Source organism: Aptenodytes patagonicus, chromosome 1 (genome assembly GCF_965638725.1).
Source record: "Aptenodytes patagonicus chromosome 1, bAptPat1.pri.cur, whole genome shotgun sequence".
Lineage (NCBI taxonomy): Eukaryota > Metazoa > Chordata > Aves > Sphenisciformes > Spheniscidae > Aptenodytes > Aptenodytes patagonicus.
In genome coordinates this window covers 90,037,699-90,054,369 of record NC_134949.1, presented here as the reverse complement: position 1 = coordinate 90,054,369, position 16,671 = coordinate 90,037,699, and positions in this window count along the sequence as shown.

Sequence of the window (16,671 nt, the reverse complement as noted above, 5' to 3'; positions counted from 1 at the left end):
TATTTTGCTATGGGTACTCGCTGCAATGCTTGGCCACCTTCAGGGCTGGGCCCCACGCATGAGGCACATGAGCAAAAAGCTGCAGCTTTTTTGCAGCCAAAGACTACAGCAGCATCCTACGAGGTGTCTTGATCAGTTATTGATACAAACTGCACAGAATCATGCAGGGGTGTCCTTAAAATGCTTGTTTGGGTCTCTAGGTGCCCTTTAATCAGAAGGCAGGCTCCAAAATTGTGGCCAAAGATGAGGGGTGATCTCTGTCCTGGTGCCATGAGCGGATGGGAGCTCACCAGGAAGGTTTCAGTGAGTAAAAGCACAGTTCACAACTAGGAACTGGAGGTGGAACAACGTATTGTTAATCATATACCTTGGTGCAATGGGTTTAAATGCTGGCTACATTCCCGGGCCATAGGATCTCACCTTTGGTGGTGCTTTTAGCGAGGTTGCAGTAAGCTTTCCTCCTCCTTCCTCTCCTGGGAACTCCTCCTCCTTAAAAACATTAGGAAAAGCAGTGCTTTTTATCATTTCAGGGGTTTATCCAAAACTTGTGAACTAGCCCTGCCCCTCAGGTGACTGTAGTGCGGCTGGGTATGAGGGGTTAGCTGCTTTCTCTTGTACTAAGTGGACAGGATGGTTGGAGCCCCTTTATGGCCAGGTGGCTTGCAGGTGTTCATGGAGAGGGCAGCTCTGCCCACGGCTGAAACTTAACACTGTGAGCTCATCTCCAAAAACTAAGCTTCAAGGGCTGTGGGCAAAGCTAACAGGTCTCTTGGGAAAAAGCAAATCATGTTAATAAATGATATCATAATTCAAAGTATTTTATTGATATAAGGCTAAATTAATGTAATACACTTCTTAGGGACACATCAACAGCAATCAGGCTAATCAAATGGATTTTTAAAATAATCCAACACAAGTAGAAAATCCTATTTTGCTAAGTAATGATATCAGTCATTTTATTCAGTCACTTTCAGAGCATAAAGAGAATCCTTCATCTTTGAAGTCAGTGACATTATTAGTTTCTCCAGCTCCAGCTCCCTTTCCTAGCACACTTCCTCTTGCTTTCAGAGGGTCACTGGCTAGGACGTCTGTCTCCCACAACCCTCATGCCATCACCACCTAAATAAAACCTCAGCAGAAGTCACACTTCATTAATACACACCATTAACACCTTCTGGTTGGGTGATACAAGCATTAGGTGCCAAACTGTCATTAGAGGTTGCTCGAGCATTACTGGGAGTGCAGACCCACCGCCCCTTACATTTTAGACAAAACCACGTTGTGCTCGCTGCTGCTGCTCTTTTGGCAGCCTGCTGTCCCACTCCGGTGACAGGCACCGTGGCATGCTCGGTCACCCATCGGGGTGGCACTGTCAGCAGGGGAGAGGGCTGCTGCAGGCTGCTCCAGGGGGACGGCGATGCTGTGAGCTCAGGGGAGGAGTGGGTCCTTAGGGAAGAATGGGAAATCATCACTCAAAGGTGTTGCGTGAGCTCTGGAGCTGCGTGATCAAGCGAGCCAAACACCCTTCTTGTATTGCAGACTTGCTTCTTCGTGCAGCCACCAAGAAGTCTCAGCTGTGATTTTTTTTCCAGCCTATGCTGGTGGCAGACGCCTGTGGGGGGACTTTGAACTGAAGCATTTAGCTGCACCGGTGCAAAATCCTGCTGTAAACAAGGCTGATATCTGTATCTGCCCTTCGTTCCTACAGCAGCCCTGTCCCCTCTCCCCCTTCTCCTCTCTAATAAAGACATCCTGGCATTGCGTTTTTCAGGAAGGCTCCCAGCTGCCAGTTGCCCTGGCTTTGGCTTCATGCGGGCCTGGAAAAGAAAAGGCGGCCTCTTCCTCTGCCCCCATTAATTCCCCCATTAATTGGATCACAATGAAAGGGAAGCAGCAGTGTAATTCAATTGTCCTCCGAGCACAGCGAGGTGGAGAGGGATGCTGGTGAGGAGGAGTCCTTCCCATGAGCTGGCTTCTTTATTCCCTTGTATTTTACTTTGGGGGCAGGGGTCTCGGCATTAGCTTCCTCTCTCCAGGTCCCTTCTCGTGCTGACCGGGAGTGCATCACCGAAGGTTGCCGTGCTGCAGCTTCCCCCCATCGGGAGAATGAGAAAATCGAGCTGTCCTCACTCTGTACTGGATGTAGGGGTGGGGGATGGGGATTAATTAGGCAATCATTGCGCAGAGCTCTGAAATATAAAGTGCTCCCTCATTGTGGCTGTCAGGCAGCCCCTGTAACTTGGCAGAGCACAGTTGGATCCCGTCCTGTCTCCAGCGAGTGGGAGTCGGGGGAGAGGAGGGATGGGGAGCGGAGGGATCTGTGTAAGGAGTATTTCCCGCAGAGAGACAAGCTCATGAACAGAGAGCAGGGGCAGCAGGCAGAGTTGCCGCAGCTGATGCAGGTTGTGAAATGGCTCTGGAGCTCAATTTAAAAGCACTAGAGGCTCAGGCACACAAACAAACTGCCTTGGGTAGGAAGGCACCTCGCATGAACCGAGCACCAACACCTCTGTGTAACTGTGCTCTTGCCCCCGGGCAAGCCCACGGTAACATGGATTACGGTACAATTTTTCCATCAGGGCTTGCAGCTCTGCTGGGATACCTGCTTTCCTACACAGGGTAGTAGCAGGCAGATGGACAGGTACTCTGCTCCGGCTGATGCACGGTAACGTGTCTGCTCTCCCGCTTTTCCTTGAGCTTTTCCTTGAAGATGGTGTTGGCTCTTTTCTTTTTCTTAACTTCTTTGCATTCCATTAAAGCTTTCCCCAGTTTCTAATCCTTCAGGAGATAGTCACTAACAATTGGGAAATTATATTAAAGCGATGTTTTACTGGGGAGCTACTAGCTGGTATGGTGGGAAAGCTCAAGAAAGGTGTTGAGCTGGAGTCAAGGGACACTGAGACTTCATTTCCACTTTGATCTCAGGTGAATTTATTCTCAGAGGCTCTGACACCTGTGAGCTCATGTATGATGGAGAGATCAGCGGCGGGGGCTTCCTGCATGGAGGTGGAGGACACTGCACAGCTCTCCTTGCCCAAATGGCTGGAAACAAGATGGGGGGCGGAAGGTGGGGCAACCTTGAGACTCTCTCTGCAGGAGGTGAGACAGGGGACTCAGCTCTGTATTCAACAATGATCCACGGGAAATGAAGGAAAGGCAGCAGGTGACACAGCTGGGGAACAGGGTTGGCAGAGGGAGTCCTGGTCAACGTACTGGAAAACCCGCGTGGATAGATGGGACCAACCCACCTTGCTATGAGCCATGAAGGAAGGGAGGATAAGGAGTGGTGGTCTGCTGTAATGCTGTCAGCCTGTCACTGAGATACCAAAGCCTCCTTCCACTCAGTGTTGGCCTGTCTCTCGTCCAGCGCCTTGTGCCATGGCTGCAAGTGCTGGATTTCCCATCGTGCCTTGCAGGGAGAAGTGCTCTCTGCTCTTGCTTCTCCAGTGTCTCTGCAGCCTTCCCTTTTCTCTGGACGTGGTGTGGGGGGGTCCCCAGCTGGCTGCTGCAAGGGGGTCATGTCGTCCTCCTGCAACCAGGTGAGAAAGAGAGTTAAAGCAATGCTGTGGTTTGGGTATCTCCACATGGGGCCAGGGCTGCCAGACACAGTCCAACCAGAGAGAGGTTTCAAGGAGAAAGAAGGGGCTACTGGTCCATCCTCAGCTCTCTAGGAGATGCCGGAGGAAGGGTGGTGGCTGCTCATAAGAGAGGCAGCTTACCTGGCACAGGAGGGAGGCTTGAATACACACCAGCACCAAGAAAATGCTGTGGTGGCTCTGCAGGGAAGGATGCATTGCTGTGCCTGGATGCCTGCTGTACAGCCTCCTGAAGAAAAGGGCTGGAGCCAGAAGGAGCCTGGGGCCTGGCTGTAACACCCCCAAGCAACATCTGTGGCTAACAACTCCTAGAGTTTTGATCCACAAACTTGCTACTGCAATCCTGAGCACCATTCCACATCTTTCACCTGCTCCCACCCCCCTTGCATAACCAGGTATTTATTCCTCTCTTGCTGGTTGCCCAGCATCTATTTCCTTATGTCTTCTCGAGTACATCCCATCATCCTGCTCAGTGTGCCTGTGCTTTTTCAGTCCTAGCCTTCCTTCCTCCAGCGATGCCTCACCTCTCACTGTGGTGGCGGGGGGTGGAAAGCTGCAGCCTAGATACTTGTGATGAATTGGGAGCAACGGAAAGCACGGTCACTAATTGCTGCCATCACCACACTTGTCACTAAAAGGGGTCTGCTGTTGATTTATAGGTAACCTGAATTTAAATAGTCACATGCACAATGTGCAGCACCTGTGGGAACCTTTCACTAGTCCTTCAACTGCTGCTGGACACTGGAGACCATTAGCTCCATGAGGTGGTAGTTACAATTACAAGCACGTACATTTGTGTGGTTTGGGTTGTTCTGTGCTCTCTGCCCTGAAATTCCCAAGCTGGTCTTCAGTTCCTCTTCCCCATCAAGACTGAAAGGTCTTGCTGGTAAAATATTCCTCTTTCCTCACTTTAAAATGTCTGGAGTAGAAAGTGTACATGCTTCTGACTTCCTCTACAGGTGTCTTGCAATTTAATTAATCCCAAGTCACATTTGAATATCTTCTGAGACAGAGGCATGATACTAATCCACTTACATAGGAAAAGGCATATGAAGATAATTGCTTCTGTGTCTCTTTTAATATGGGAAGAATGTCTATCAGATGGAGAGCCACTCCCTTACATATTTCTGATAAATTACTGTTTTCATTTAAATCCTATAAAATAATGATGTAAGTTGATGTGTTTTTGAGAATTTTGGCCCTTGAATTATTGCTAGATCAGATACTTACTGCTGGCCAGTGTTCAGCCTACTGCCGGTTGCCTGGCTCTGCAACATCAGGCTGAGATGGACTGGTGAAAACCTCCCATGTGAAGAGTGGCCCTCGCCTGCCTGGATTAGGCTGTACTTCTAACCAAAAGTGGTAGGAAATGCTTTGCAGGAACGTGGCCATTCCGAAATCCTGCCAGAAGTAGATAGGAGCAAGGATGTACCTGGTCTATCAAGTGACTTTGCCTGCTGTGGGACTGAGCCCCGGTTCCCAGCCCTGTGTCTCCTCAGCAGCCATGTCCTCGTGGCCTCCAGGTCCCCTGCTCCTTGCCAGCCCTTCTGGAGTAATTTTTCCTGGTTTGGAGCTGAATATTCATCTTCCAGACAGCTCTACTAACTGGTTAATACCCAATCTGTGTCTAAATCAGATTCCAAGTTCAAACACAGTTACAGCTGTCGTGGTTTAACCCCAGTCGGCAACTAAGCCCCACGCAGCCACTCGCTCACTCCTCCCCGGTGGGATGGGGGAGAGAATCGGAAGAGTAAAAGTGAGAAAACTCGTGGGCTGAGATAAAGACAGTTTAATAGGGAAAGCAAAAGCCGTGCATGCAAGCAAAGCAAAACACCCATCGGCAGGCAGGTGTTCAGCCATCTCCAGGAAAGCAGGGCTCCATCACGTGTAACGGTGACTTGGGAAGACAAACGCCATCACTCCGAACGTCCCCCCCCCCTCCTTCTTCTTCCCCCAGCTTTATATGCTGAGCATGACGTCATATGGTGTGGGATATCCCTCTGGTCAGTTGGGGTCAGCTGTCCAGCTGTGTCCCCTCCCAACTTCTTGTGCACCCCCAGCCTACTCGCTGGTGGGGTGGGGTGAGAAGCAGAAAAGGCCTTGAGTCTGTGTCAGCACTGCTCAGCAATAACAAAAACATCCCTGTGTTATCAATGCTGTTTTCAGCACAAATCCAAAACATAGCCCCATAGTAGCTACTGTGAAGAGAATCAACTCTATCCCAGCCAAAACCAGCACATTCTCCCCCCCTTATTCCATACCATTTACGTCATGCTCAGGTCCCACACTATCCAATACATTCTCATTACCCACCACCCCCCTTTACTTCCTTTGATATAATACACAGATATCATTCCCTTAGTCTATGGACCACCCCTGTAAAATGTCTGTAAATGTCCATATATGTCCACAAAATGTTCACTGAGTTCATTTAGTCCATGACTTTGGGCTCCATCTGTTATGGTGGTCACTCAGGACAGGAGAGGTTGTGCGTTGCGTGGAGTTATTGGGCACCAAAGCCAGCGCAGGTCAGGTCACTGCTGCACTTGCTCTGCTTCTTGTAAGGCTTCTCCTCCATTGGTTCAGGTGGTTCCTGATATAGTAATTCCCATAACATGCAACTCAAATCATGGGTTACGCCAATTTAAAGGTATTTCCATTACAATCTCCACCCCTGGTCCCTTTGGACCAGACCATCGGGTTTAACATTGCAACAAACTCCTCCCCTTGCCCCTGCTCCAGCTTGGACTTATCCACAGACTGCAGTCCTTTAGGGTTGTACCTGCTCCAAGTGGAGCCTTATGTATGAGCCATCCAGGGGTATACCTGCTGTGGCATAGACTTATCCACAGCCACAGTCGCTTTGAGGTGCACCTGTTCCAGCGTGGCCTTCTCCATGGGCCACAATGCCTTCAGAGATATACCTGCTCCAGCGTGGCCTTACCCACAGCCACAGTCCTTTCAGAAGTAAACCTGCTCCAACATGGCCTTACATGTCCTGGTCTGTCACTGCTTCTGACGGGTTTTTCTTCTAAGTAAGCTTTGTAGAGAACTTGCCACACAGAAGTCCCTGCTGGGAAAAGCTAGATATTGACAGCAATCACCGCAACCTTGAAAGCTTAAGGAGTAACTCTTTCTGTATATCCTACACACAGAGGATGTAGTAGGATACTACTACATACTAGGTTTTTGAGTAGACCAAATTGAAAATACCACGTCTCGTTTTGTTTGCATTCACAGCACTATTCACTAGTGCTGTGTGAATGGCAAATCCCAGGAAAAACACTCTCAGGCTGAAGGTGCGGCTGTAACTATGTGTGCCTGTGTTTGTGTGTATACACATTTATATAGAGAGACTATTAAATGACTTGTACCAGAAAGAAATGCATGGCTTGCCTCTAAGATGTTCTCCTCTGCATGAGAGGAGAGGTGCGGAATACAGTGCCCTTACATGAGGTTGTCTTAGCTCCCATATTTATGTACAACTAAGGTAACTCAAGGCTTACCTGATTTTAAACCTTGCACAAAGCTGTCAGGCACAATACTACGGCTTTGTAATTGTCACTTGATAGCACTGGAATCTATGTGCCGTCTTGAGTCCAGGTAATTTTACTGGGATTTGATGCTAAAATGTGTGGTGTTGCTGGTACTTGCTGGCGGAAGGGGTTCATCTGTTCTGCATTGAAATATGCACATTTTAATTTCTTGTCTTCATTGCTTGATTAACAGGCAGCCTCAGAAGGTGGTCAGAGCATTTCTGTTTGGTGCAGCTCTCTGCCTGCAAAGTCTGAAGGTGGAGGTGGGGAGCAGAAGGTGGGGAGCAGAAGTGAGCCTGCGATCATGCTCTTGGCAATGTAGCACAAACTCACAGCCTGGGTACTAGAGCAGCAGCGGGAGGCAAGTGTGTCCAATTCCTTTACAGGATGTGATTTCCGTGCTCATCAGATAGCGGAAACTGGAATAAATAGAATTAATGAGCTCTTGGGACTGTTGCAGACAGTTACAGTAGAAGTTCCTATGCAGGAGCTGCACTTTCCCACTCTAAGTGCTCTTAAAGGAGTCACCAAGTGTGCAAAGAAGGGAAATCCTGCTGGCATCCCACACTTTCTCCAACCATCTCCTATATCAAATGCTCAGAATGAATGAAGGATGAGATTGGAAGCAAAGGTAGGAAGAAAAGTTCAGCTCTCCCACTGGAGAGAGGATGGTCTGGAAAAGTCACTGCTGAGCCTGGTGCTGCCCCAGGAAGACTGAACAAAATCCAGAAGTGATCATAAAGGGACACAGAAGTCTGGCAATTACCCGGTGAGGAGCAAGGTGCAGAGCAGGACCCTGTAATAGCCCGTATCTTGGAATATGGGCTGCCGTCCTCCCAGTTATATCATCCTCAAAGGGATATATTAGCACTATAGGGTGACGAAACCCACAAGAGTATTGAAATGTCAGTGTCTTGTATCCCTGATTCTCATGCAGGGACCTGCCTCCAAAACCAGGACATTTTAGGGGAGTGGTATGTGCTGAGGTCACCCCGCCTTCCTTGCTGAGGAGCAGTGATGGAGTTGGGAGGACCCAGACCTGGGAGCTCAGCAGCACTGCCAGGTCCTAGAGTTAGACAGGGGGAAGATAGGGAACGGTCCCTCTGTGAGGAGAGACTAAATACATTAAGACTGTTGCCCAGAAAAAAAGATGATGAAGCCCCCAGAGGAAGGACTGTTCACTTGCTTATGTGATTTCACTGGATGCCTCTAGTTCTTGGGTTATCGGGCAGCATCTCTGCAACCACCAGGAAGGGTTTTTTCCACAACGCACCGCATGCACTGTGGAACTAATCACCGTGGGATGTTGTGAGGGCAGAAACCAAAAAACATGTTCAAAGAGACTTGAAAAAAATCAGCAGATGAAGTTTGGTGTTAGACAAGATGTAATTTCTGATAAAGCAACTGGCTATTTAGGAATGTCTCCTTCCCCCGGCCCTGGTTTTTCACTCCCTCCTAAGCTTCTTCCACTGATTAGACCAGCAGCTGGTCCCAGTGGTCTCCTGCTCTCACACAATATTTTTTAATTTTTTAAGTTTAATTTTTTAAGTTTAAAATGAGGAGATACGAGGCTCTGTCCTTTCCAGTCTTGTCTTCTCGGGAGCTAGTAAGATCCTTGGTGAGGTACCTTTGAGCACTAGACTGGTCCTGGGACTGTGGACCATGACTTACAACAAGGTTTGGTTTTTCCCAGCGTAAAGGGGGGTATTTTTCTCTGCCGGTTACTGAGTGTTTGTAACTCTGATGCCACCATGCCCCTCTCTTCAAGAGCCAAGATGTGGGTCTCACCCTATAAGTTCCAACCCTGATTCTGGAAGGACCTGCTACTGAGATGACAGCTATTTACTTATTTCACTTAAAATCCAGTCTTCACAGTGAAAGAAGGAGCTGGAAAAAAAAAAGAAAAATTTAATTAATGCTACCGATAGTTTATGGAAGAAATGCAGTAAGAAACACCTTTGGTGTGAGACTGATATGAAACCAATTTAAAAATTACTTTTCCTCCTTTGAAAGCAAAAATAATTAACTCTGAAGTGCTGGCAATATAACACCAGCTCTCAGTGGTAGTGCATATTTTTAGTACTTTAGTTGTCCAGTTCTGAGAGATGCTAGGGGATAGGGTTTATAACAAATATATTATCTCCACATCAAAGAGGTGTTTTTTTCATTTTAGAGAGAGTTCATGGTCACAGAAAAGTCAAGCTCTGCACAAGCCATAATTAACAGCAAGGATGACTGCTGGGCAAAACAAATCTTTGGAAATGGACAGATGTTTCTTTCCCTGGATGTTTAGGAAAAGACTTTGGGGAGTTGCATTTGCTGAGATTAATCCCAAATTCTCGTCCTGGTGTCAAAGACTCCTGGAGGGAATACTGAGCAAACAGGAGTATTTTCCCTGATCAAAAATCATTAGAAGCATAATCTCACTGCGCTTCAGTTATGTTTTGTCAGTCACCTCCAGGCTTCAAAGCTCAGTATATTCTGAGATAACACTTCTCACTCTTCAGTGCTTTAGGAAGACTCACTGGATCTCTTATATAATTGATTGTTCCAAACCAGCTGAAAACGAAGTTTAATTGTGTGACTATACTTCAGCAGAGGCATTCTGTATACCATGCTGTATACCTTTCTGTATACCACCCCAGAACAAAGGCTTGGTAAGATGCACAGATCTGCTCACTACAATGGGAAGAAAACAATTTCCAAGCCCTGCTCTGTGCTGATAAAGCCACGTCTTCCCAAATCACAGAGAAGAGAAATGGGGCTGGGCTTGGCTAACAGAAGCCACACAGGGGAAGAAAAAGCATAGCTCAATAAATGAAGTTCAGAGTGTCACAAACTAATCGAAGTCAGGAAGGTGCTCCAGAGGCCACCTAGTCCAAACCCCCGTTCAAAGCAGACCCAATTAAAGCAGGTTATTTATGGCTTTGTCCAGCTGAGTTCTGAATATCTCCAAGAAGGGAGATTTCAAAACTTCTCTGGGCACCATTTCAATCTTTGGTGACCCTTATGATAAAGAAGCTTTTCCCATACCACATCCGAATTTCTCATGTTCTACCTTGCGCCTCTTCTCCTCCTACAGTGCATCTCTGAAAAAAGTCTGGCTCTATCTTCTCTGTGCCTTCCCATTGCAGACAGCAGTAAGATCTCCCCATACCTTCTCATCTTATGTCTGAACAAACCCCGTTCTCGCAGCCTCTCCCCGTATGTCATATGCTGCTGTTCCCTAACCATCTTAGCGATCCACCACTGAACTCTGTCTTAATATCTTTCTTTACTGGGGAGCCCCAAACTGGACACGATATTCCAGATGCATTGTTAGGATGGGTGAAAAAAACTGATTCTGCAACTGGAAATCCCAAATTTAGCGTCAGCAACATGCCCCGGGTCTCAGGATAAGAAGTTTCCATCTCCCTTGCTGGCAACACAGGCCCATAACCAGGCTGGGGGTTTTGTGCAGAGTGCGGTGGGTATTTCAGCAGGAATGCTGCAAAAACACCCCGAGTTTCAGCAGGTGATTAGAAATAAAAATAATTGTAGGCGTCAGATCAGCCATGAGTCCAAAGTGTCACAGGTCCAGGCTCTGAATATCCTTCGAAATGCAAGTGTTCCTGCACACCGCAGCAAAGGCGGCAGTTGAGTGCAAAGTTCAGATGCACCCCGGTTGCGAGCAGTCCTGCCAGCGTAGGAGTACAGCCCGTTCCCCTTCTGCGGGATGGCCACGGTGGCAGCAGATCACGGGGTGGGAGAGAAGCGGGTACGGCACTCTGCAACAACACTCAGGGCAGGAAGGGCTTGTTGAGGTAAAGCTACCTGGAGAAATGACATCAAATAAGGGCTTAAAGACTATAAATGCACAACCTTTGACACTCCGCGGCTCTTTCAGGCGGAGGAGGAAGGCATGGGGACGCACCTGGGGAGCCGGGAGCTGCGGGGGATCCGGTTTTTCTCCGGGCTGGTCGTTTGCTCAGAGATTATGGAAGTTCAGCAGATCCGTTCTCTGGCACCGAGTGGGTGGTGCCGGGGGGAGGGAGGAACGGAGCTAACGCAGTGGGTTTTAAGAAGCATCTGCCGAGCGTGCCGGCTTGGAGGCAGAAAGCAGCGCCGAAGGAAAAGCGAGGGACTGCGGAGCCCTCCCTCCCACTCGCCATGCCGCTGTGCTGCTGTTACTGGCAGGCAGCGGGGTAATGTCTTCACGTGGCTTGAAACAGCTTGTTAAATATTGTTAAACGGCTTAAAATTCTCAAGGAGATTTGGATTAAAGTACAGACTTTCAGTACTTTTACTATTTATATTTGTGACTGATGGTTTTTTTCTCCTCTGTTATCAGGCTGAGACTTTCCATATATTTCTGTGACAAATCACTCACCCTAATTATTGTGCCATTTAGAAAAAAGCAAGGGGCTGGCAGTGAGAGAAGGTTTTGCTATATTATGCACGTATGTATACATATTCCATTTTATTCTAATGGATTGTTCCAGCCATGTGAGAGGCCCAGGTCACCTAGAGGCAGACGCCAACACAGAAAATGTGTTTTAACAACAAAGCCTGTTGTTATAGCCAAGTCCCCGTGTCCAGAAAGCCGAATTATCGGGAGAAGTTCCCATCTCATGGCTCACAACATGTGCATGTAGGATGCTTCTCTTCATAGTCATCTCTTGTCCTCCAGTATTCACTCACTCAGAGTTATAGCTCTGCCATTTTGCTAAGTCAGAAATCCTCCTGAGAAGCTATTTTCAATGCATGTGAGTGGTTTTTACTTTAACTTTTGTTTTCAGAAGGAAATAGGTGATTGCCTCAAAAGAGAATGAATAAATCTCACAAAACTCACACAGACCTCACATAACTCATTAATGTTAAAAGACTTAGTGATGGAGTGACTACATCAGTGGACATGGGAAGGGCTACAGATGTCGTCTGTCTGGACCTCTGTAAGGCCTTTGATATGGTCCCCCACAACATCCTTCTCTCTAAACCGGAGAGGTATGGATTTGATGGGTGGACTGTCTGGTGGGTGAGGAATTGGTTGGATGGTCGCATCCAGAGGGTAGTGGTCAACGGCTCAATGTCCAGATGGAGACTGGTGACGAGTGGCGTCCTGCAGGGATCCACATTGGGACCGGTACTGTTTAATATCTTAATCAGTGACATAGACAGTGAGATCGAGAGCACCCTCAGCAAGTTTGCAGATGACACCAAGCTGAGTGGTGCGGTCGACACGCCAGAGGGACGGGATGCCATCCAGAAGGACCTGGACAAGCTCGAGAAGTGGGCCCGTGCGAACCTCATGAGGTTCAACAAGGCCAAGTGCAAGGTCCTGCACCTGGGTCGGGGCAACCCCCAGTATCAATACAGGCTGGGGGATGAAGGGATTGAGAGCAGCCCTGCCGAGAAGGACTTGGGGGTACTGGTGGATGAAAAGCTGAGCATGAGCCAGCAATGTGTGCTCACAGCCCAGAAGGCCAACCGCATCCTGGACTGCATCAAAAGCAGCGTGGCCAGCAGGTCGAGGGAGGTGATTCTGCCCCTCTGCTCTGCTCTGGTGAGACCCCACCTGGAGCACTGTGTCCAGCTCTGGAGCCCTCAGCATAAGAAAGACACAGACCTGTTGGAGCGGGTCCAGAAGAGGGCCACGAAAATGATCAGGGGGATGGAACACCTCTCCTATGAGGAAAGGCTGAGAGAGTTGGGGTTGTTCAGCCTAGAGAAAAGAAGGCTTCGGGGAGACCTTACTGCAGCCTATCAGTACTTAAAGGGGGCTTATAAAAAAGATGGCAGCAAACATTTTAGCAGGGCCTGTTGCGACAGGACAAGGGGGAATGGCTTTAAACTAAAGGGGGGTAGATTTAGACTAGATAGAAGGAAGAAATTTTTTACCCTGAGGGTGGTGAAACAGTGGAACAGGTTGCCCAGAGAGGTGGTGGATGCCCCATCCCTGGAAACATTCAAGGTCAGGCTGGACGGGGCTCTGAGCAACCTGATTTAGTTGAAGATGTCCCTGCCCATGGCAGGGGGGTTGGACTAGATGACCTTTAAAGGTCCCTTCCAACCCAAACTATTCTATGATTCTATGACTTTCCGCGCCATGCTGCCCAGTGTTGTTAAAACATCACCTGTTATTTACACCGCTGCAGCCAGACATTTCATTTATGACTGTAAACGCGCAGCAAGTTCAACCAACAAACGAAGACACCGAGTCCCACGCCGTGTAACCCAGTGCCTGTTGCTGCCCTGGGGTGTTGCACTGCCAGCACAGCCAAGCACAGGGAGACCTGGGCTGTATTTGCTGCAGGGCTGTGCTTCACAGGAGCTTTTGCACCGCTGCCGCAGTCTCATGTTTCATGAAGTTCAGCACTAATTGAAAAGTGCTTGCTCCTGTTTAACTCATGTGCTTCATGCTCCCTGTCTGGTTTTTGTAGGGAGGAACAGTCAATGACCCCGCTGCTAATGAAGAACTGAAGTTTGAACATAATGTAGTGATTCACCTTAGGTCACATATGAAAAATGCCTTTGCCTGTCCGGAGCTGTTGTATTTCTTCAGCACATGGGGGATTTTTCTGACACTCCTGAAGCTAAGCTGCCAGCACATTATAAACCAAAAGGAATTCAATTAGAGCCCGTCTATTCTTCATCAGGGGTGCCCAGACTTCCTCACCCAGCAAGGCACGTATCAAACCCCCTGTAAAGCGAGAAGCCCTGTGCTGCTTTACATAAAACTGCTGAGGAGATCCCCGGGAGCTGCTCGCCGGTGAGAAATGACCCCGTCTGCACACCTCGCCTCACCTCCCGGCCCTCCACTGGCACGTCCAGGCTGGGAGGTGGCTGTTGGGTCACAGGCTACTTGGGGCTGTTGGACCTGGCACCCCTGTAGCTGGGGTTTGGGTGAACGACAAAGTCCCAACAGAGGAGCCGGATGCCACGGGTTTGGAGCCAGCGCTAGTGCAACAACCTTGTACTTGCTGGGGATGATTGATAGTATTCTTTTAGAAAGGGTAAAAACTCAGAGAGCCAGAAACTGGTGGCTCCCTCATGGAAACACAGACAAATTCCGCTGTGTGCAGAGAGACCGCTTCCGAGCCTGCAATAGTCTATTTGGTACTTTCCCAAGACAGTTTCCAGAGGTCAGCTACAGTCAAATAATTGTTACAAGGAAAAATGTTAGCATAAAAATAAGAATATTATTTTTGAGAACACCTAATTAGATTCCCCAAAACCCCCAATCTGTCATTCTGAGAGAGGCTTCTTGATTTCAAGTCCCTCTTAGTAAAGACAGGAAGTGAAAGTGGCAACCAATAATGATCATTACAAACCTTATTATATGTAACAAATGTGAATAACGGAAAGTCTGGTAGCTGTGCAAACAAGTCACCAGCTAGGAAAGAGAGAGCTGATGGAAGAAGATAAAACATTAATGAAAAAATCCTGGGTTTAAGGATTAAGGGCAAGAAGGCATTATTTAAGTATACTGAGACCTAATGAAATCCTTGCTATCATACAGGAGAACAGGACTCAAAGGGACCTCTTGGATTATCAAATCCTCCTGCTATCTGTAGTGCCATACAAAATAATCCTCTTCATTAAAATAGTGATATTAATCTTAAAGTAGTTATTTTTGTCCCCGGATTCCAGGGGGTCAGGACGGAGTGTAGAAACCATTTTAGAACCCAATAATTTGGTTGGTTATAACCTCCTTGTGATTTCATACTTAAATTTGTTTGTTGGCATTTCATACCCAATTTTTCTGACAAAAAAAGTCACTCGTCAAGTTCAGTAACTTCTCTTCCCTTTGTTAGTCCCTGTAGGTCCAGTATTAAAGATGGCAGAGTTGCCAATCGTGATACACTAAAAGAAGAAACATTCACTGAATGTTTATGTTCTGTATTTGGAAAGAAATGGGATGTGCTTATTTCTCAGGAAGGAAGAAATACTTTCCATCTCATCAGTAGCAATGGAGGACGTCAAATAGCAACCATTATAGCAATGTACAGTAGCAGTACCAGAAAATTTGCGACCAAGAGTATTGAAAGAAGTGTCTGAGGAGCTTCCTGAATCACTGGCAGTGATTTGTAAAAAATACTGAAAGACAAGGGAAGTTACAAGGGACCAGAAATGTGCTGAAGTTACACTCTTGATTAAACAGCGTGAACCAGGGTTGTCCTCAGAAATCATGACGTCCCGGGCGCCGCTCCCCTGCACGTACCGAAGACTTAGTTGTATGTCTGTTTGGTCTCTCCTGCAACAGACTGAGCACCTGTGCAGCTGGCACAGCGTGTCTGGTGTCCTGCTGATCACGTGCTAGCCAGCAGCATGCCAGCCCCTTCAAACTGTGAGGCCATACTTAAAAATGGTATTGCGATGACCTGGATTTCCCAAGCCCAATTAGCCTGACACCAGTCCCAGGCAAAATTATGGCTAAGCAGATATGGCAGGCAAATAAAGCATTAATGAATGGTAGCACAGTCAATGTCAGCCAATGCCAAAACCTATTTTCTTAAAAGCAATCAATGAAACCTCTTATAAAAATGAGATTTCATATTTATCTGATTAAAGTTACCTTTATAGATCGCTGGAAATCAGACATGTCTATCTGACAGTTTCATGTGTCCTTCTGATTTAAAAAAAAAAAAGGCAATAAAAAAATCAGCGTAGCCTGTACTACACTGGTGAGATTAAAGACCGGTTCATAGATGTCCAAGCAATTGTCAAAGAGAAAGAGCTCAGTAAGTAGTTTTCATGGGAGCCTCAAGTTCAGTCCGGAGAAGATCAAGAACTGACTTTGCTTGTGTTCTATAAATATACTCAGGGGCAACAATTTCTGGCAGTAGATAGCTCTATCATCTATCTAAGCTAGATTTGTAAAATAGTGTAGCTAAGATCAATGCTACACAAGTTCCAGGTAGGAAGAAAAGATTTTGAACAGGGAGCAGCTGACCATTAGACCAGCTCACTGGGCAAACGGTGGGTTCAGCACTGTTTGAAACCTTTGACTTCTATTTTGCCCAGACAAACTCTGTGCAGGCAGGCCCTGTGAGAGCTGGTGGCCAGCGCTAGGCAGCAAGTCTGACTGAGGGGAACTCTGTGTGCCTTACCATTTTGGAAAGGGGCATGGGTGTCTCTCCATCTTAATTACTTCAGTTTAATTGCACAGTGCGCAGTAGCGGTGTCAGCTCACACCACAGTATGTGCATTGTTACGAGCTCCCCAGCTGGTGTGCCCTTCAGGTCCCAGCAGACCGCAGAGTACCGGCAAGAGCATCGCACCGCCGGGAGGTATTTCAGAGTGCCCGCCACTGCGTCTAAGCTTTGCCTCTCTATCTTTTTCTTGGTGGTGTGCGGGGCAGCCAGCGAACCCAGGGGCAGATATAACAACAAACATTCATGATACCTCTTGTGATAGCAATCACCTGACCGTTGCCTGCGTGCACCATTTTCAAATGGTTGCCTGGGCTATTTTCAAGCAGCTGCTTGCGAACATTGCAGATACACATTTGAATTTCATTATCTAACCTGTTGCACGGGAATCACTTGGCTAGCTATTTG